This window comes from Panthera onca, chromosome A3 (genome assembly GCF_046562875.1).
Source record: "Panthera onca isolate mPanOnc1 chromosome A3, mPanOnc1 haplotype 2, whole genome shotgun sequence".
Taxonomy (NCBI): domain Eukaryota; kingdom Metazoa; phylum Chordata; class Mammalia; order Carnivora; family Felidae; genus Panthera; species Panthera onca.
The window spans coordinates 43,924,824-43,946,017 of record NC_138341.1 but is presented as its reverse complement, the minus strand read 5'-3'; the positions used below and the strand labels follow the sequence as shown (position 1 = coordinate 43,946,017).

The 21,194-nt window shown below is 36.4% G+C and overlaps 1 long non-coding RNA gene across 1 annotated transcript; it reads right to left on the bottom strand.

Annotated features, from left to right (window-relative positions):
* Positions 1 to 11,001: 11,001 nt before the first annotated feature.
* Positions 11,002 to 19,542, bottom strand: LOC132687699 (uncharacterized). The gene is made up of 4 exons (XR_009614228.3): positions 19,443 to 19,542; positions 16,299 to 16,405; positions 11,515 to 11,642; positions 11,002 to 11,170 (listed from the first exon to the last, which is right to left on the bottom strand). It is a non-coding gene; the product is annotated as an uncharacterized LOC132687699 (long non-coding RNA).
* Between the last annotated feature and the right edge of the window lie 1,652 nt (positions 19,543 to 21,194).

Genomic DNA, 21,194 nt, shown 5'->3' with positions numbered 1-21,194 from the left:
ATTTTCCTGCCTCAGCTCATTTGGGGGCATTTTTATTAATATTATATTTATTTACCTTTGCTTTTCTTTTTATCTGTTTATATACCCTTTTGAAATATAAACACATTAGTATGCAAAAGCTCCTTGAAGATTCTACATCCCATTAGATCTGAAGAATACATTCAAATTTCATTGATACATTTTCATTTTTTGATCTTGGAAAAATCAGTAATTCTCTCAGAGCCTTAGTTTTATCATCTGTGAAATGAGTGTAATAAAAACACCTACCTTATCTTTTGATTTTAAGTGGCATTTAGGTCTCCCTTTCAAAGGTGGACAGAGACCATTTAGAAAGACCCTTTCTCTATTCTGAATAAAAAAGGATAATTTTTTACATATATGGCTAAACATGAAATCTAGAATGGCAAGACTTCAAATACCAGAAATTAAGATTTCAAAAGCATAAAAAGAGAGTTTATTGAAGCCCATAAAATTCACAATGCTATTGAAACTGAATATATAACTTAGGGAATTTGGTTTTATACCAGTGAGGGAAGGGGAAGGGAGTGGAAATAAAATAATCATCCTTGCCTTTTCTTTATTAAACATGGAGAAGAGAGTAGGGAGAGTATTTTATTAGGTTAAATATAAGAGTTTAGACTTATGTATTGGGTAATATTTTTTCCCATATACTACTTTGAAACTGACCCTTATCTTATACCATATATAAAAATCAACTCAAACTGAATTAAAGACTTAAATGTAAGCCTTGAAACCATTAAATTCCTAGAGAAAAGCATAGGGGAAAAGTGTCCTTGACTTGGGTCTTGGAAATTTTTTTATACGACACCAAAAGCAAGGCAACAAAAGCAGAAATAAACAAGTGGAACTACATCAAATTAAAAGCTTCTCCACAGTGAAGAAAAAAAAATCAATAAAATGAAAAATCAATCTATAAATAGGAGAATATATTTCCAAACCATACATCTGATAAAGGATTAACATACAAACACAGAAGGAAGTCATACAACTCAGCAGCAAAAACCCAAGTAACCCAATTAGAAAATGGGCAAATTATAAAGCTACAGTAATCAAGATAGTGTGGTACTGATGAAAATGTATACAAATAGGACAATGGTGCAGAATAGAAAGCCCAGAACTGGATCCATGTAAATACATTCAACTGATCTTTGACAGGGGAGCAAAGGTAATACAATAGAGCAAACAAAGTCTTTCCAACAAATGGTGCTGGAACAACTGGATATCTATATGAAAAAAAAAAAAAAAAAGGAATCTAGACAAAAACCTTATAGCCTTCACAGAAATTTGCTCAAAATAGACCATAGACCTAAATGTAAAACACAAAACTACAACATTCCTAGAAAACAGCATAAGAGAAAACCTAGATTAAGTTGGGTCTGGCAATGACTTCTTATACACAACAGAAAAGAAACAATCTATGAAAGAAATAATTCACAAGTTGGACTTTATTACCCTTAAAACCTCTACTCCCTGAAATATCGTGTCAATAGAATGATAAGACAAACCACAGACTGGGAGAAAATGTTTGCAAAAGATAACTGATAAGAGATTGTCACTCAAAATATACAAACTCTTAAAACTCTACAATAAGAAAATAAACAACATAATTAAAAAAATGGGCCAAAGACGTTGAGAGATACCTCACCAAATATGACATACAGATGGTAAGTAATCATATGAAAAGATGAGCAAATCATATGTCATCAGGAAAATGCAAATTAAAACAACAAAGAGATACTACTATATACCTACTAGAATGTCCAAAATCCGGAATACGGACAACACCAAACACTGGCAAAGATGTGAAACAACAGGAACTCTCATTCATTGTTGTTGGGAATACAAAATGGTTCAGCCACTTTGGAAGACAGTTTCACAGTTTCTTACAAAATGTTTTACCATATCATTCAGCAATGATACCCCTTGGTATATTATCAAGGAGTTGAAAACCTATGTCCACACAAAATCCTGCATACAGAAAGAAGTTTATAAGACCTTTATTCATAGTTGTCAAATCTTAGAAGCAAATGAGATGCCTTTCAGTAGGTGAATAAATGAACTACGATATGAAATATTATTCAGTGCTAGAAAGAAATGAGCTAACAAACCATGAAAAGGCACAGAGAAATCTTAAATGCATATTACTAATAAAAGAAACCAATCTGAAAAGGCTATATACTATATGATTCCAAGTATATGACATTCTAGAAAAGACAAAACTATGGATACAATGAAAAGATCAGTGGTTTCCAGGATGGAAGATGGGGGAGAGATGAATAGACATAGCACAGTCAATTTTTAGGGCAATAACAATAGACTATGTGATATTCTAATGATGGATATGTCATTATGCATTTGTCTAAATCCATAGAAGGGGCAACGTTAACAGTGAACCTTAATGTAAATAATAGAGTTTGGATGATTATGATTGTCAATGTTGGTTCATCAATTGTAACAAATAAACCTCTCTGAAGGGAGATGTTGAGAATGGAGGAAGCTATGCATGCATGGGTGAAGGACTGTATGAAAATTCTTTGTACCTTCCTCTCAATTTTGCTTTGAATGAAAACTGCTTTAAAAATTAAGTTTTATTCCATTTTATATATAAACCACATCTTCTTTATCCATTCATCAGTTGATGGACATTTAGGCTCTTTCCATAATTTGGCTATTATTGAAAGTGCTGCTATAGGGGCGCCTGGGTGGCGCAGTCGGTTAAGCGTCCGACTTCAGCCAGGTCACGATCTCACGGTCCGTGAGTTCGAGCCACGCGTCAGGCTCTGGGCTGATGGCTCAGAGCCTGGAGCCTGTTTCCGATTCTGTGTCTCCCTCTCTCTCTGTCCCTCCCCCGTTCATGCTCTGTCTCTCTCTGTCCCAAAAATAAATAAACGTTGGAAAAAAAAAAAAAAGTGCTGCTATAAACATAGGGGTACAAGTGTCCCTATGCACCAGCACTCCTGTATCCCTTGGGTAAATTCCTAGCAGTGCTATTGCTGGGTCATAGGGTAGATCTATTTTCAAATTTTTGAGGAACCTCCACACTGTTGTACAGAGTGGCTGCTTTTGGCTCAGGTCACGATCTCATGGTTCATGAGTTTGAGCCCCACATTGGACTCTGTGCTGACAGCATCAAGCCTGCCTGGGATTCTCTCTCTCCCTCTCTCTCCCTCTCCCCCACTCATTCTCTCTCTCTGTCTCAAAGATAAATACATAAACTTAAATTTTTTAATTAAGTTTTAATTTGAAAATCCAAAGCAAAATATGTGTTTAAAAAAACTTGTATTTCTAATGGGAAATATTAAAAAGCCTATTAAGTGGGCATTTCATACACAATGAAGAGCAATAGAGCATTATGCTTTTATTTTTGAAAAATTAATCTTTTGGGAGGAAGGAGAGATGAATAGGCAAACAATGCTACCTCTCTGTCCACATTTGCCTACTTTGCTCAGGCATAACCATGACCCCTGGCTGGGGAATACACTGTCAATGAAACCATGAAGACAGTTGCCTGGAACTTCTTTTAAAAAGTAATCACAACTTGGGGCGCCTGGGTGGCGCAGTCGGTTAAGCGTCCGACTTCAGCCAGGTCACGATCTCGCGGTCCGTGAGTTCGAGCCCCGCGTCAGGCTCTGGGCTGATGACTCGGAGCCTGGAGCCTGTTTCAGATTCTGTGTCTCCCTCTCTCTCTGCCCCTCCCCCGTTCATGCTCTGTCTCTCTCTGTCCCAAAAATAAATAAAAAACGTTGAAAAAAAAAATTAAAAAAAAAAAAAAAAAAGTAATCACAACTTGCCACCTTTGCCTAGGAGCTGGAAATGGGAGAGGAATGAGAAATCTTCCCACTTATAATTAATCACTCCTTTTAGAATAGATTCAAGAATAGAAAACTTCAGAAGCAAGCCTAGGGCACTTTAGATCATGGCCTGTGTGGAATAGGTATTTGGAAACTACATGAAATCTTTGACCTTGGTCCCCCTACATTTTGCCTATTTGCAAATCTAATAGAATATTATTTCCTCAGACCCACAACAATCCAAATTCTGATGCATTCACATAACAAAATGTGGTTGAGTTCACCCAATGGGTAGTCATCGTATTTTACTGAGCAATATTCTATCTCAGTAATAGCCCTTCCCACCCCCCCCCCACCCCCCCCACCCCCCCCCCCCCCCCCCCCCCCGTCCATGACAGAAACTGCTGGCAACTTCAGCAGCACTGAAAACTAAAGTGTTTCATTGGGAAATTCCATTGAATTGAGGAAGTGTGGCAATGACAAGCACTGTGGCAAAATGCAGTCAGAGTTAAGTGAAGGTGCAGTTGATTTCTCAGTTTTTTCAGAAAACTGTATGAGTTTTCAATTCAACTCTATTGGTGTGGGCAGAACCAATATATTTAATGCAATTATTGGTGATACACTGATCACCATCACTTAAACTATACAGTTGATGAATGAAATCTGTATAAACATTCCAATCACTGAATTAAATATATACATATTTATTGGTTACTACTTATGTGCTAACAACGGTGATGGGTGATTTCACATCCTATATCTTAATTACTCAAGATAGTATTTCCCATTTGTATCGCTGAGCATTCTAAGACAGTTAAGTCATTTTTTTCCATAGGCGTTATGTGCCAGAGCCAGATGAAGCATTATTTAACACTACCAAATCACAGTTGCATGAAAATATAATTCTACAGGTGGAAGATTCCTGAGAGATGACAGAGTCACACCTTCTGTAAGAATAGCAATGTTACTGCATAAACTTCTGAATCTTCCTAAGATTAGTATTCACTGCTTCACAATGTAGTCATTTCTATTGCTGCGTAGCTTTGTTAGCCTGTCTTCTTTACACTACGCTGAAATGGCTCCCTGAAATTTTTACCAAATCAGTCTCAGTTTTGTCTTCCAGAATTACACCAACTTCAAAATCTTCCTCCACAGGGTCTCCATGCTTCTTGTAACTGAAGATGAAATCATAATCTCTCTAAGACTCATCTCCCCTATGGCCTCAGCTGTATTAATTGTTCCTCATTTAAAGAATTTTACTATCTTGTAAAGATATTATTGCTCGTATTTGAATACACTTACCTTGCAACATCCAATACTAATTATATAATTGATTATATATAAAATATACATATAGAAACATATAACATACAGAAACATACATATACATAATTATGCTGTGATTTGAATTTAGTAGTAGTCTATCACTCCCTTATTCTGGATTACATAACCTAATATAGCAGGTTACATTTGTTTTTCTTCCCCAAGTCTTTCGACATGATCTTTTGACTAGTTTATGTCATCCAGAAACTAGTTCTCAGCCTTATTGTTTGAACACACTAGTGTGTCATAATCCATGAAGTACATACTGTCTCAGGCATTTTTTTTTGCAACTCATAACTTCTATAAAATGTGGGTTATTTACTTCGACATTATTTCAGTGACTCAAGGTTTTCCTTAAGGTAACTAATTTACATTCCAGTGTTCTTTATTAAATAACAAAGAAAATATTAAATGGTCTAAATTTTTGAACAGTGAAGGATGTCTATATTGTGACTATCAAATATCATGTGTAACTTGATTAAAAATATAGACAAATAGATATAAAACCACAAATAACATGTGGCATTAGTTTGTAAGTTCTTTTTTATTTTCCCCTAAAACGTTAGAAATTGTTTTATGTGCTTATTTTTGCAAATATGTGTGAGAATTCCTAAATTATGTAACCAGGATAAAAACTCCTGAGTCATAGTGTGTGGCTTTTTTTTTTTCAAATTTACTGAATATTGACAAAATATTTTCCATATTGGTTATAGAAATATGCACATTTTTTAGCAGTATATTAAAATTCTTATAGGTCCATATTCTTTTTTGTCTTGTTCCTTACCTATTTTTCCCAGTCTTATTGAAACATAAAATTGATACATAACATTGCATTCATTAGTTTAAGGTATACAACATAATGATTTGATATAGGTATATATTGTGAAATTACTAACACAGTAAATTCAGTTAACATCTATCACTTAATGTAGTTACATTTCTTCCCCTTGTGGTGACAACTTTTAAGATCTACTATCTTAACAGCTTTCAAATATATGAAAAAGTACTGTTGCCTACAGTCACCATGCTGTACCTTATATTACTAAGACTTACTTATAACTGGAAATTTGTACATTTTGACTCTTTCCTTCCAACTCCCCAATTCCCAATTCTGGCAACCGTCAAACGGTTCTCTGCTTCTATGTGTTAGATTTTTTGAGATTCCAAACCTAAGTGAGATCATGTATCTTTCACTGTCTGACTTATTCACTTACATAATTCCCTCATTCCATACATGTCACAAATAGCAGGATCTCCCTTTTTCTGGCAGAATAATATTCCATAGTATATTTATACCACATTTTCTTTATCCATTAATCCATTGATGGGCATGTAAGTTGTTTCCATTCTTTGTGTGCTTTAAATAATGCTTCAATGAACATGAGGAAGCAGATACTTCTTTAAGATAATGATTTCAGGGGCGCCTGGGTGGCTCAGTCGGTTAAGTGTCCGACTTCGGCTCAGGTCATGATCTCACGGTCCGTGAGTTCGAGCCCCGCGTCAGGCTCTGTGCTGACCGCTCAGAGCCTGGAGCCTGTTTCGGATTCTGTGTCTCCCTCTCTCTCTGCCCCTCTCCTGTTCATGCTCTGTCTCTCTCTGCCTCAAAAATAAATAAACGTTAAAAAAATTTAAAAAAAAGATAATGATTTCATTTCCTTCAAATATATACACAGAAGTGGGACTGCTGGATCATATAGGTAGTTTTTATATTTTCTAACATAAAAACTTCTTAATTTTTTGAGAAACCTCTGAACTGTTTTTCATAGTGACTGAACCAATTTACATTCCCACCACCAGTGTACAATTATAGTTCCCTTTTCTCCACATCTTTGCCAATACCTGTTATTTGGTTTAGCCCAACTAATTAGGAGCTCATAAGAGATGAAGAATCAAATGCTTCTTTCCTATGGGTTATTTTCTCAGTAGATCTTCTTCACATTTATCCCCCCTGTTACCATTATATGCATCATGTTTCTTTTGGTCTGCTTGTCTATTCCTATTCCACCATGTTATTTTTTCTTGACTTAAATGAAGACTGTGATAGAGAACTCTCATCTGACATGACTCTCTTTCCTTTCATATTTCTCTACCAATTTCTAACAGATCACATCAAATCTTTTTTTGTATTGTATTGCAATAGACTTGTAGAATATAGTTGTAGAACAAATAAATAAATATTTTCCCTTTGAAAATTAAGAAGGGAATGGGACTCAGCAACATCAGAGTATTTCCCATAGTATCTAGCAAAGTGTTTACACATTGTCAGTACTTAATTAAAGCTTTATTGTTACAGAAAGAGATAATGCCAGTGAATGCATTAACAAATACATAACATAAAAGCCTTTTAAATAGAAGCTTCTTAAACAGAAACTTCTTGTGGGTGAGGGCTTTCTACTGTTGTTTTTTCTCCCTGTGCATGTAATAGTACAACTAATCTGGAAGATATTTGATTAAAGCTAATGATTTCATTTGGGGTTCACAAGATATGTTTTTGCTGCAGGTAGCAGAATACTGGTCTAAAAGTGTTTTTTTAAAAATAAGAGTTAATAATCTTGCATAATGACATTTCTGGAAGTAGATGGTTTTAGATTTGCTTGATTGAACAGATCAGCAAATGCTAAGGTGCATAAGGATCACCTGTCATTTTTATTTTTATGTTGTTTCTTTTCTTATAGACACATCACACCTATAAGATCTCCAAGTTTGTATCCTCATAACAGCAATGCCCAAAAGTAATAAGAAAAAGCAGGGTTTCTCCTCATGTCATCTCTTTGATCATGCAGTAAATCATGCCTATAAGCTCCCATCTACCTCCTTTCCATGTTTAATGGCTACATGAAGACTCCTATCATTCATTAGCCATGACTAGTTATGATTTATCATCAGGCAGAATCCACTGTACCTGAGCATAATGCTGAAGGGATAGTGGAATAAAACCAAGTTCCTTTTACCAGTGAAAGAGGATGAAATTTCTTCCTGATAGAAAGTCAACAATTTCTGTCACATGAAGTTTCATGTTTTCAAGTCAATAATAGGGGCAACACAGCACACATACTGAAAAGAGTGGTTATTTAATTTTTTTCTTAAAACAGTTTGTCTATAGAACTTTTTAAAAGAAATGGTTGATAATTACTTACGAATATCTTTAAATCTTGATAAAATAAAGTGATTTTTTAAAGGCATTTGTTCCTGATTAGTACTAACAGTTTGTTTTTATCCCCCAGTTATCTTGTCAACATAAGATTGTGCTATTTCTTAATCACTTGATATAAATTTTAGAGAAAAAAACCCACTACCACAGAAAAGTGATGGATTCCCCTAGAACAACCTACAATTCAGGAATCCCAATAAGTAAATACACACACACACACACATTCACACAAAACATTAGTGAGATTTAATTTTCCACAGATAAAGCAGAATTTATATTTCCAAAATATTATTTTTCCACCAAAACTAATACATAATTTATAGTTTATTATAATGATGTTATGCAAATATCTCCTAGGATTTCTATTGAGAGATTGTCTTTCGATTCTATGTCACCTTTTTTTTTTCTCTCTTGATTTTTCTTTTCTTTTTTTCTTTTCTTTTTTTGTGGGAGGAGAGGAAAGAGAGTCCTTGGAACTATGGTTTAATTGATTATCATTATCAAAAATAATTTCTATACCCAGGAGGTTTTTACGGACTAATCTTGTTACAAAGATTTGGGAGTCAAAAATATGGTTTGATTAAAAAAACAGGACCTCTGTCTTTGTTTTCTAAACTACTCCAAATACAGTCTTATAAGTAATTCCAGTAAACTTTCAAGCAATAGTATCATTGCTATAACAGATACATAAGTTTAAATAGTATAAATTAAAAATATTTATTAAGATCTATTTGTTTTGTTCTCATTGTTATTTTTTAATCTGTCTAGTTTCTTTTATTCATCTAGCAATGTATATGTATTTTAAATATCTTATTTCCTGGAATCAATATTCAATAATTTGAATTAGACGTTGATAAGTGATCCTCAAGTGTCTACTCGTCTTTTACATGACTATCATTTTCCCTGATAATTGGAATCAATCCAGTATTGTCTTTCTGATGAGCTTGGCAATCCTAAGATATGAAATATGTGATGGAAAATTTCTCTGAATATCCTTGCTGGCTTCATAAAATAGGCATCTTGGGAAATGCTGAGCTTGTGAAACAGGTAACTAAAGTAGGAAATGGATAAGATTTCTAACTTAAATTGGCCATTATATGAAATGAACAAACTTGCTTCCATTTCCTGAATAAGGAATGATTTCTTCCCTTCTGTGAATTGGATGGCGATCGATATGGCGGGTGGTAGGGAGAAACTAATAGTAATCCTTTGCCTATGAAAAGCAGCACTTCTAAGAATTGGCATGAGATGTTGCAGCTGTGGAGTTGGGGAAAGATCTAAGTTACTTTGTCACAGTATTGAAAATTCACCTCCACAGGATTAAGCTTACATGCCCTTATTTCTAGGAGGTAACTTGTATATGTGAGGTGAGGTCTACATTGTATAAACCAAAATGGAAAAAAACAGTTAAATAGAGAATTAGGACACAGTAATCAGTTATATGGATTTTCTGTTTCCTACCTGCATAGTGCATGGTGGCAAAGTACTTAACACACATGCACACACACACATGTAAACACACACACACACACACACACACACACACACAGACAAATGCATACTTGTTTTCTAGTTTGGAGTTCCCCACATGATTTCCCTGGCTGAGGTGAATTCATTTCCTTTCTTTTTCTTTGGGTCATACCATTCCTTTTGTTGTTTTAATAATGTTTCCTATGAACCCTGTATTTGTCTCCTTGTACTTCTGCCATTAACTACTATTGAAATTTTAATTGCATCTTGTTTTATGTAATTTGCTACTTTGCTTATAAAGATTATGCTTCTCATCTGTTTCATACTAGAAGCTCACTGGGGACATGGAATACATTTTTAATTTCTCTGAATTTTCCACACTGTTTGGCACACAGGGGGCATTCGAGAATAATTGTGTGTTGAGTGTGTTGTGTGTGCTCAGGGCTGAGCACATTGAAAATGTGTAAATGATTATATCCTGACTGATCTATTATCATCATAGACTAACCATTTTTCCCGAGAATGACCAAAAATGTATATTAAAAAGTATATACAGTTATGTACACAGTGGAAATGAAGGCACGATTTAAGAGTCTGGTTATTAAAGTTGGTTTAAAGCTTTATGTCATATATATTCAATATTTCCCTCGTAAAGTCTTCAAATTACTTCAAAAGTACAAAGAAAAGTGAGTTTCATTATATCTCACTAAACAAAAAGTTCTTCGTTCTCTCTCTCTTTTTCAACATGTGTACCACACAGACAACTCATTCACGTTTCTTGGCATTTTTAACCATTTTGCATTTAAAATAGTTAACACATGCCTAGGAGAATAGAAATAGAATTATCATTGGCCATTTTAAACCATTTAGAAATGTTTGTGCTTATCTACAATGTTTAGTAATTCTGTGTTCATATTAAGCCTCAAACTCTGAATATGAATAATAATGGATTTTTTCTTCATAAGGAACAAATGAGATCATATGGTTGTATCTAGTCTGTGAATTTTATGTATTCACTTACAGATTCATTCACATGTTCAACAGATATTGACAGTGCCTACTACGTGTGGGTGGTATTCTAGACAATGGAAACAAGAAAGTTAACACTGATCAAGCAGACAATGTCCCTCCTCCCTTAAAGCTTCAATGTACTAGAGAGACAAAAAATAAATAAATAAATATACAAAGCAAAAAATGTCAAATAGTGTAAATGCTAAGAATTACATTCAATTGGGGGTTGTTCGGACTATAAGTACTACAATGAGTCAGTATTATAAGGATCCTAAGGCAGGAAAGAGCCAGGGATGTTATCTGAGGAGGAAGAAAACTATATGCTGGCACTTGGGAAGTGGAGAGTGGTTCTTGATGGAATCAAAGTGGTAGGCAGGAATCAGGTCATGTGAGGCCCTACAGGCTGAAATAAAGAGTTTGCATGTTATTTAAAATAAAAAAGAAAGCACTACAGTTTCCAATAGGGAAGGAACATGATCAGATTTACATTTTCCCAAAGATGACTCGGGCTACTATGTGGAAAATACATTGCAAAAGAATAAGAGGAGAGTCAGGGCAACTGGTTAGAAGTTCCTGCAGAACTTCAGTCAAGAGATGATCTGGAATAGTCTAGCAAGTTGGAAGCAGAATTGGTGAGAAGCAGACAGATTCAGAATATATTTCAGGTACCAATTCTAAAGTGAGCAAGAGGGTTGAATGTAAATATGGCATGAATATACAGTTTGTATCATGCGTTTTGTTAATTACCTCATCACCATTGGAGGATAACACCAGAATGACTATGGCTTATCATACAGCAGCTTAGCAGAGCAGTAGAAACAGATGGTCTGAATATTAGAGAAGTTGTTTAACCTTCTGTGTTTCAGTGTTCTTATCTATGAAATGGGAAATAATAATATTATATAACACAAAGAGTTGGTGACAGAATTAATACATGCAAAGTACAAACAACAGCGTCCGGTATTAGTAATGCTACATAATATAATAAAAATAATGGTTATTTTTGAATGTCCACTATGCAACATCAGTATGACTTAATGGAAAGAAGATGGCTTGGGAACCTATCCTTAAACTCCTGCTCCATAATGCATCATTTCTTCTTGGCCTTCAACATGTCACTAAACCTATCTGAACCTCAGTTTCCCCACCTATAAAGTGGAGATATTCAATGCCACATCATAAGACTGATAAAGGATTAAATGGGATATTTGTAAATCATTCAAATCTGTGATCGCCAAGAAACTTAAATATTAGTTACTGTGGAAAGTCAACTGTTTCCAATTCTTTATTCCTTCTCCTCTATAAAATTTAAGACGTTGATCTTAGCCATATGAATTTCTTAGCCAAATAGATGTTGCCAACAAGATTCAAGGACAGTATTTATATGTGCAGATTTTGGCTTGTCTTCTTGTGCTTTTGCAACGTGTTGTGAGAATATGGCCCAGGTAGTTGCTGGCCCAAGGAGAATAAGAAAACAAATGGAACAGATCTGAAGCCAGTATGACACCTGGAGCCAAGCTCAGGGAATCCACAGCTAACCCAAAGAACTATGAGTAAGCAAAAAGAAACACTTATTGTTGTAAGATACTTGGATTTTGAAGATAATTGTTATGCAGTTTCACTGCAGTAAAAGTTGACTAATACATTACCTTTTCCCTTTCTTTGTTTTAAATCATGATAATTCCCAATACTTTAAATTATATCCCAAACTTAATTGTTTGACGTAAAGAATTCTCAAGTATAGTTCTCTAAGACTTTGAACTGTAGTTCATATTTATTATCAATAAACTAGGATTGTTCACAGTAATCATGTGATTGGCATTGTAGATTCTCTTGGAAGAAAAAAGGTAAATATGTGAAACTTGATAAAACCAGGATCTCTCACTGAGAACATACTATGAGTCTTCCTGAAGTCCTATGTCCCAGGCATGCTTATGAGCTCTGAGATGGAGGGACTGGAGTAGGCAGGCAAGATTTCCTAAATGATGTTGGTATTGAGTTGGACATGAAGGACAGGTGTATTTCAACAGTGCCACCTGAATTCTGAAGCATTTTGGCCCTACAAATACTGGCTATGAAAAACATAGGAGTCATTAGTCAATCCCTGACTTTTGTTTTTTCTGAGGAATAAGGAAAGGCAGTCCTCTCTCCCAGCTCCAGGGTCAGAGCCTCCTGACTGTGTATTTATCTACCTGCCTAATGGTACCTGATTTCCTCAGAGGCTATTGGCAAGACAACATTTTGGTTTGATCAAATTCATCTTCTGACTATTGTTTTTGTCTTTAATAAGCCAAAGTGACACTTTACATTGAAAGTTAAAAGGAGAAGAGATAGGGGAAGTCCATTGATTTACTGTTTTATTAGAGGAAACAAAGATGTGCTGTGGCCTCACATGTAAAATCACCCATCTTTCACCTCTGAAGGTTTCAGATTTGAACTAGGTGTATTATTCATCCTAACTCTGTCAGGTGCTGTAATCACAGATACAGAGCATCCAGGGGGAGAGGGAGGCAATTGCTGGAAGAGGAATTTTGAGTAGATGCTATCAAGGTATCATCTTTCCCAATGTGTTAACTATACACCTCAACAGTGAAGGAAAAAGGAAGGAATAGAGAACGAAGAAAGGAAGAGTGGGGGAAAGGAGGAAAGAAGAAAGTGGAATAGGTATCTGTTAAGCAAGTAGTATAAACCAAGCACAGATTAGATACTTCATGATATATGAGGTATATATAGTTATATACTTGGTTAATTGTTCATGTTGTCCCCCAAAGCTATACATTAATAGATCCATTTTACAGATGATGAGTTTAAATAAATTGCTTAATATCCTGCAGCTAATAAGAACCTGTATTTAAATGTGAATGGAATAATTTAATTATATAATGATATCAAGAATAATCATCTCATTTAAACTTTATAACAACTGTCTGAACATATTTTATTATTGTTCAGTTTTAGAGAAAACAGGCTAATGAATGTTTAACAACATGCGAAAAGTCATACAGCTTTGGCAGAGCTCAGCTCACACTTGAAGTTACCTAACTACAAAGCTCCTGCTTTTCTTCTTCTAATTAATGAGTATAGTTATTCATTAATGAGATTTAATGAGATGATAAGAACAAAATTCACTTGTTTTCCAAATATGTTTGAAAGAGAAGGGCAGTTGGTGATTACGACAGACCTTGAGTAGTGCAGTTTCTGTGCTGCTTCATGCATCTTGCCTAATTTAAATAATTTCCAAGTCCTTTTTCTTCCAGTTGTTACAAAGTAAAATCTCTCTTTCCCACCTCTCAAGTCACCACTAATTGCATTTCTCCTATTTAGCAGATATGCACTTCTGTCAACTAAACCGGTTTCCCCCTTCTGCTAAAGAAGCCAAGGATTCAGCAGCAATTAGGAATAATTGTTGTGATTTCTCCACCTACCTAACTCTGGCTTCCAACAGAGCAGCACATCCCATTAGCCTTTGAAGACAAGAATGTTGAAAGAAAAATGTATCTTTTGAAAACCAAACACCATTGAATTTAGCATCCAGTAATCTTTATTAAGTCCTTCTCTGGGCAAAACAAAATAGATGATGTGTGAAAACACAGAAAAAGTGGAATACAAGGTTGTTTTCTTTAGACAAGTGTCAAACATTAGAAGAATTAGGTGGAGGAGGGCAAGGTAGCAACTATAAATTATAAACTGAGACGTGAGCCCATAGTATTCTTCAGGTTTTACCCAACTTAAAATTCCAAGATTGGGTCATTCCTTTGAGTTATCAATTCATGAAGAATCCCTGTTAAAATGAAAATTCTCTTTGAAGTGATGAAATGTACAGCTGTGTATGTGTGTATAAGTATGTGACGGCGGGGGGGGGGGGGATGGGTAGCTGTATGTATTTGTGGTAGAGAAAGTGTTGACATCTCCCCAACACTAATCCTATTGAGACATTTAATGCCTTTACAACCTTAATGCCTGGCTATTTGGAATGCAGAGAGTAGGCCTTGGGGAGATAACTTAAACTGAGATGTTTTTAAGTTCCAGGCAACCTGTCTGTCTGGACGGCTTTCACCTAAGTTTTTTTCTTACCTGTGCTCCCCACTTGTAGAGAATTTCACTAGTTGGCTTGGGATGTATCTAAATTTGTTTGTATCTATTTGCGGTGGACTTATAATGTAGTACAAAGTAGAAAAAATTTTAAAAAAGTCACTCAAAAACCCAGATTTGCAAGAACTGGTCTGGAACATATGAAAAAAAAATCGTTTGGAAATAAAAACAAACACTTCACTTACTCTATCAAAACATTATTCTGATGCTGTTTAAGTAGTCATCCATAAACAAACACATGTACAATTTGCTTACCAAGCTTTTATTTCAGCCCATTTTTAGCTATACATATAGACCTTGGCATTTAATCATAAGGCAAAATGAACAGTTATCCCAGTGGCTAGCAAGAGGTCTTCTCATTCTAAAATATTCCCTACCCTCCCTTCTTACAGCCCCACTATTCAAGACACCAGATCATTAGAAAATATAAGGATCTTGTCTCCTGGTAAAATATGTCATTGTTACAGCCCTGTCCAGTTGGAATGTGATCATAGATTAGTTTAACCTGATCATGAAATTAGGGAGCTCAATTCATCGCCCTGACCAAATAAAAATAGGATGGGAGGTAAGAGTCATGGTCAGAGAGCTGCTAGGACTTTGAACCTTGGCTTATTGAGAAAAACAACAACAACAAAAGAAACACACTTAGAGGTGGTAGTGGGTATGGCTCAAAACCACAACCCTTATGAAGAGTCAGATCCAAGGGGTCTGCATTGTCAACGTTTATGCAGATACCAAACAAGTGGGTTGCTGCCTTTTTGATATCAATTTCAAGTATCAGAAATTCCACTCTCTCCCCACTCCTTGTATCTTTCCTTAATAACATACATAATATGAATTTTTGAAATATTGGCACAATTCCCCTGTAGGAGTAAAGTTACTCCATATTAAATCCTCTCAAACTTCAGCTGTGAATTTCAAGTTCAGCATTCAGGGAGTTGGTTTCTCATCTCACCGTCTTTGCTGTTTTTTCACTTCAATCATAACTTCAAGTTCGACTTCATTTTCTCTTCTCCCTAGCACTAACCTTATCAGTTATCTTCATGTAAAGCCTTCCACTACCTCATGCTAATCATGTGGACATTTTATTTGGAAGTATGTGGACCTGCTTGAATCTCTTCTGCACATCCAGATACTAGACATGAGGACAGGTGTTCTAGGAGCAGTCTCCTGCAGCCAGAGGTGGGGGCAGGGTACTGCTCATGTGAGATCAGGAAGACCTTGCTGTGTTCACTCTGCCTTGGGCTGTTCTGTTGGATTATTCTCCAGCAGTGAAATTTATTAAATACTGTTGTTTGCAACCTGATATTTGGGGGTGCTGTACTGAGAGAGAGAGAGAGAGAGAGAGAGAGAGAGAGAGAGAGGAATAGAATCAAACTGAGTTTTCATTGACGTACGCTTCATTTTTCCCTTGCAATTACTTCAAAAACAAGTCTTACCAATGGATCCCCAAGTACTTCCTAGGAGAACATTGCAACACAGAAAATAAGTGCAGATATTCTGTGTACAGGTGAAGAATCAACTTCCCAAGGCAGTCTCTCTTGCCCTAATTAAGAGAAAATGTTAGAACCAAGCAGAAAAACATACACTTTCACAGCTGGATCTGACTTCAGTGATCAAAGATTTCCTCTTGGGGAGGAACCCTAATCATTTCTAAGCCAATGGCTATCAGCTGGTAAAACTAAAGCATAGTGAATTTTCAGGCAGAATATCTTGAATGGGGTAAACAGAAGCTGATACCAAGATAAAAGAGGAAAAGAGGCAGTGTGCTCAAGGAGTGTACTGTGGTACAGCATGCAATAATAAAAGGACAACTGGAAGATGACTTCAGAGACCAGAGGGCCAACCCTGGTTCCCTTCTGTATCATTAGGGAATCACAATTAGAGGGACTAGTGTTTACCTGGTGTGTCTGATAAATATCTAGTGTATATGATACCTAAGGTATTATATACTATTTGTCAAACCTTCCCCATGGGGTGGTTCTAAATCTCATAAATTTGCTTTCAAAGGCAGCAGATTTTTATTAAATTCCTGATTATTAATGTTCTTACTAGATAGGGCTTAAACCAAGGTTTAACACTGCTCTTGGAAAATATTCTAAACATACTATGGTGGCTATTCTCCACGTGGCTCACTGCTTCAATACAGGCTCACCCTGCTGTATTCCTTGGGAGGCTTGGATTGCCTCACCCTTATCTTCTGGGTTGAATTCAAGACTGCATCAATGGGAGGTACTCTCAGTAGATTGTAAGCCAGGGTGAAAGAGTCTGAAGTACTTATTTTCCTCACTCATTTCCTGCCTCAGCACTGTGGTTCTGCCAATAGCTGGTTCTGATGCCTGACAGAAGACCTTTCCCTGGATTTGAACTCTCATCAGACGGGGACGAGGTTTCCCACACCTCTGTCACATCCCTTTCATTAAGCTACCCTTGTTTCACCCTTTTGAGTGTGAATTTTGTTCCTTCTAGAACTATGACATTTTTTGTTCCCATTGGGATTGTAAGAGCTGGTGGTTACATGGGGATCCCAGAGAAGCCAAGGCAGAAAAAAACTGTTGGCCTTTGTATAGGCTATGTACACATTAATCCTCATTGTGTGCCCCCTACATTCCTCCTTCAGCTTTACATGAAATCCTCAACATAGATATGTTGTCTTTGCCTTAACTTTCAGGGCATCTGCCAAACTACAACTTGGAAAAATGCAGCAAATTAAGCATTTGGCTTGGCTTAATGTGTCAAAGTAGCTTCTGTAAATCATGAGGAAGCAGGGATTATTCATTAATTTATTCATCCATTTGACTGTTCATAAATTCATTCAATGAGTATATGTCTTTGTGCCAGTCTCATGACCGGTGGTAAACAAAAGGTACACTCCACTGGTACAGCAAAGAGAGTCTAATGGAAGTTATCATTACCTCTAAGCCTAAAGGTGCAAGGAAAGGGTGCCCAGGGAGTATTGGTGCTATGGAATCAGTCTATCAGGAAGGAGTTATTGTTGTAAAAGAATATAGACATTGCCATATGAACAGTACCCAGGTAGAGACAGCAAGGCAAGCTGCTTCTTCCTTTGTCTTTCCTCTCTCAAATTTCCAGAGAGTGACTGCTGTGAATCCAGCCCAATATAAATCCACAAGGCAAGGTAGTCTAGGTGAGTCAGTTTATAGGGGGTAGTCCCTTGAAGGACAAAACTGGGGAAGGAGGATAGCTCTGTTTGTGTGACAAATGGAAAATCACTTATATAGACTATAAATGATGTAGAAGGTGAATATATAAGTCCTGACGAAGAAGATAGTGATTCTTGCTCACAAGAAGCTCAAAATATAAAGGTACAGATTCCAGAGCAAGACCAATAGTAGTATTTAATGATGTTGACTCCGCCAGTCAAAATCATCTCCTTGGGAAAGTGTGATTCTTTTATGTACCAATAAATTATTGCTTAGACTCAATAAAAAGTCTAAACTATTTTGCAACTAGTTGCTACTGATAGCCAAACAGTTTCTTCCACTTTAGTCTGGAGAGGTAAGAAGTTATGTTGGAATATTAAATAGGCCATTTCAGTTACATCAGCATATGTATCCCTTGTCAGCGGAGATAGGCTTCCTGTCACTTCCTTGAAATTATATTGTATGAGGAATTTAGAAACTGGAGGTCTCCCCATTGGACGCTCTACCACTGGTCAGACTGGCTAACAGTTGCATTTATAAAAGACATTTTCACTGGAGGTATTCATGACCACCCTCAGGCCAATGATTCACTCAGAGGACTCCGAAGTTATTCTCACCACTATGGCTTATTATAGCAAAAAAATACAGAGTAAACTCAACAAAGGGAAAAAACCACATGGGGTAAAGTCTGGAAGAAAACAGTATCAAGTCTCCAATAGTCCCTTCTCACTAGTGTCAAAAAAATGTACTTAATTTTTTTACATGAGACAACACATGGGAAGGGTTGCCAACATGGGACACTTTTCTGAGCCTGGTTGTCCAGGATTTTTATTGGGTATTGGTCACATAAGCATACCGCCACCTATGTGACTGACCTCAGTCATTCAAGCTCCAGACCCTTAGTGGGAAAGCAGCTGTTCAGCATACATCACAGTTAGAATCAACTATCTGGACAAACTGGGCACTATGGTTCAAGGTCTCAGGCATGCAAAAGGCACTCTTATCAGATAGAACATTTTAAGAGCTCAGTTCTCAGGATCCCACTAAAGGCCAGTCATGAAAACAAGCCTTTCTTTGAAAAGGTTTGAGCAACCCAAACCTGCTGAGTTAATCCTTTTTTTCACCCACTTGTAAAAGTGCTATATTAAATTTTCTTGTTCCTCTCTCAATGTGAGCAGCATTTCTGGAAAAATAAAATAAAGAGCCCATGTCCATACTTTCTCTGATTTGAAGCTAGCCACCAGCAAAATTGTCAGACTAATCATATTGACTCTTATGTCCCCATTTGCTTCTTTGTATCTATTTTCTCCACCTTTAGGGTTTACTCAGTCTCTTTTTGCAAGCTCTCACCATCCCCGTGCTTTCTCTTCTTCCCTCATCAAACCCCATTTTTAGAAAGGCTTGGAGATTGCCACTTACTGCTTACAGTGAGCCTCAGTTTCTGCTTCTCTCAGAGAGAGTTTACAACTCAATGTCCAGCTTTTTCCGTCAAATGAAAAGATGTGGCCCCTGAGGAATGGAGAAGGAACCCTCCAGGAAATGATTACATTGTGATGTCACTAAACCCAGCCCTAGGCATTAGCTCTTTGACATTTCACTTTTAGAACCTTATTTTACACTACCCAGACATTGTAATTTTGACTCCTAAATACCTGATCATTAGTTATCAGTTCACTGCTATTCACATGATAATTATACCTCACTAAACAGTCCACAATGATATCCCTCATCTATTTATTGGAGGCCACATATTCAGCTGTCATTCTCTGTTAGAAAATACCGTTTCTCAAGTAATAACTTGAACAAAATATGGTGAGGCCCTTTATGTATTCATAAGTAACACAGGACATTTCCCCACTTTAAGAATCAGTATTTCTCAGATATTCACCTTTAATTGACAAATTGTCATTTTAAAATGAAAACATCATCAAGAGAACAGATTTCATGTATTTCACATTTTGTTCTTTCTTCTATCCCTGGCTGAATTTCAACCAAGAACAAGTATTGAGACCACAAAGTGACATGATTGGAAGCAGGATGGAAAACCATCCATGAAATTTCAATAGTCAGCTTCATATTATGTCTTCCCTTTCTCCCAACAAAGTCTGAGAAAACACAAAACCATTTGTTATTTGGAGATAAGCAGCTGTGTTTGGGACAATGCAATTACTAAAACACTCTATACTCTAGGAAAAGAAATGTGCATGTGAACGTTTGTATCAACGCATATGCTTATTGGAATGGCTGCTTGTTGCAGGATGTTTGTCGGTCTGTATATGCACGTAAGGCTATTTACCATACAGTGTTTCTGTCTATACCAATGGTCTCTTGTTTCTAAAAAGAATTTCTAGAAAACACATAAGAATGAGGAAAATAAATCTAAGCTTAGTTGTGCAGGAATTCATCTAACAGCCCAGAAGTTTGTAATAGTAGAGCCCTGTTCGGAGCATATATTTTTCTATGATGACATGAGAAAGGAAAACAAGACCCCTCAAGACTTGCTAGCCTTGAATATTCGTAGACCTAGAGAAACATACACAGCAGAAGGGACAGGATCTGCATAAACCAGGTGTGTATTCACCTCATTGTGGTGACAGCCCAGGGCTTTTTTTTTTTTCTCCCACTTCCTAAACAAAACCAACAGCATATCAGTAAGTTACAGATTCAAGACTATTGCTTCTGGCATATTTCTAAGATAAAAAATTAAAAGTAGAGATGTTTACACTGTCATTTTTTTCCTTTGTAGCAAAATAAACACGGCAGAAGTTTAGAAGGAATAAAACATAGGTTGACCAATTTCCCTGACCTTGGGGTACCATAGTACTAATTTAGTAAGATAAAGGAAAACTTCAACTTGTCTTTCTAATTTTCAGTCACTGTATTGCAGCCTGTACCCAGGATTTTTCTCCTCCAGTGCACTCTACACAGTAGCCAGAGTGACCTTTATAAAACACAAATTGAATCATGCCATCCCTGCTTAACATTTTTCAGTGGCTTCCCATTGTGTTTAAAATCCAAAAATCATACCATAGCCTTCAAAACTCTAGGTGATCTCACCCTTAGGCTTAATTCCTAACTTTCCCTGCCACTGTCCCTTTTACTCAACATGTTTCAGGCTATAAGAACACCTTCTTGTCGTTTCTAACACACCAATCACTTCCCTGCCTTTAG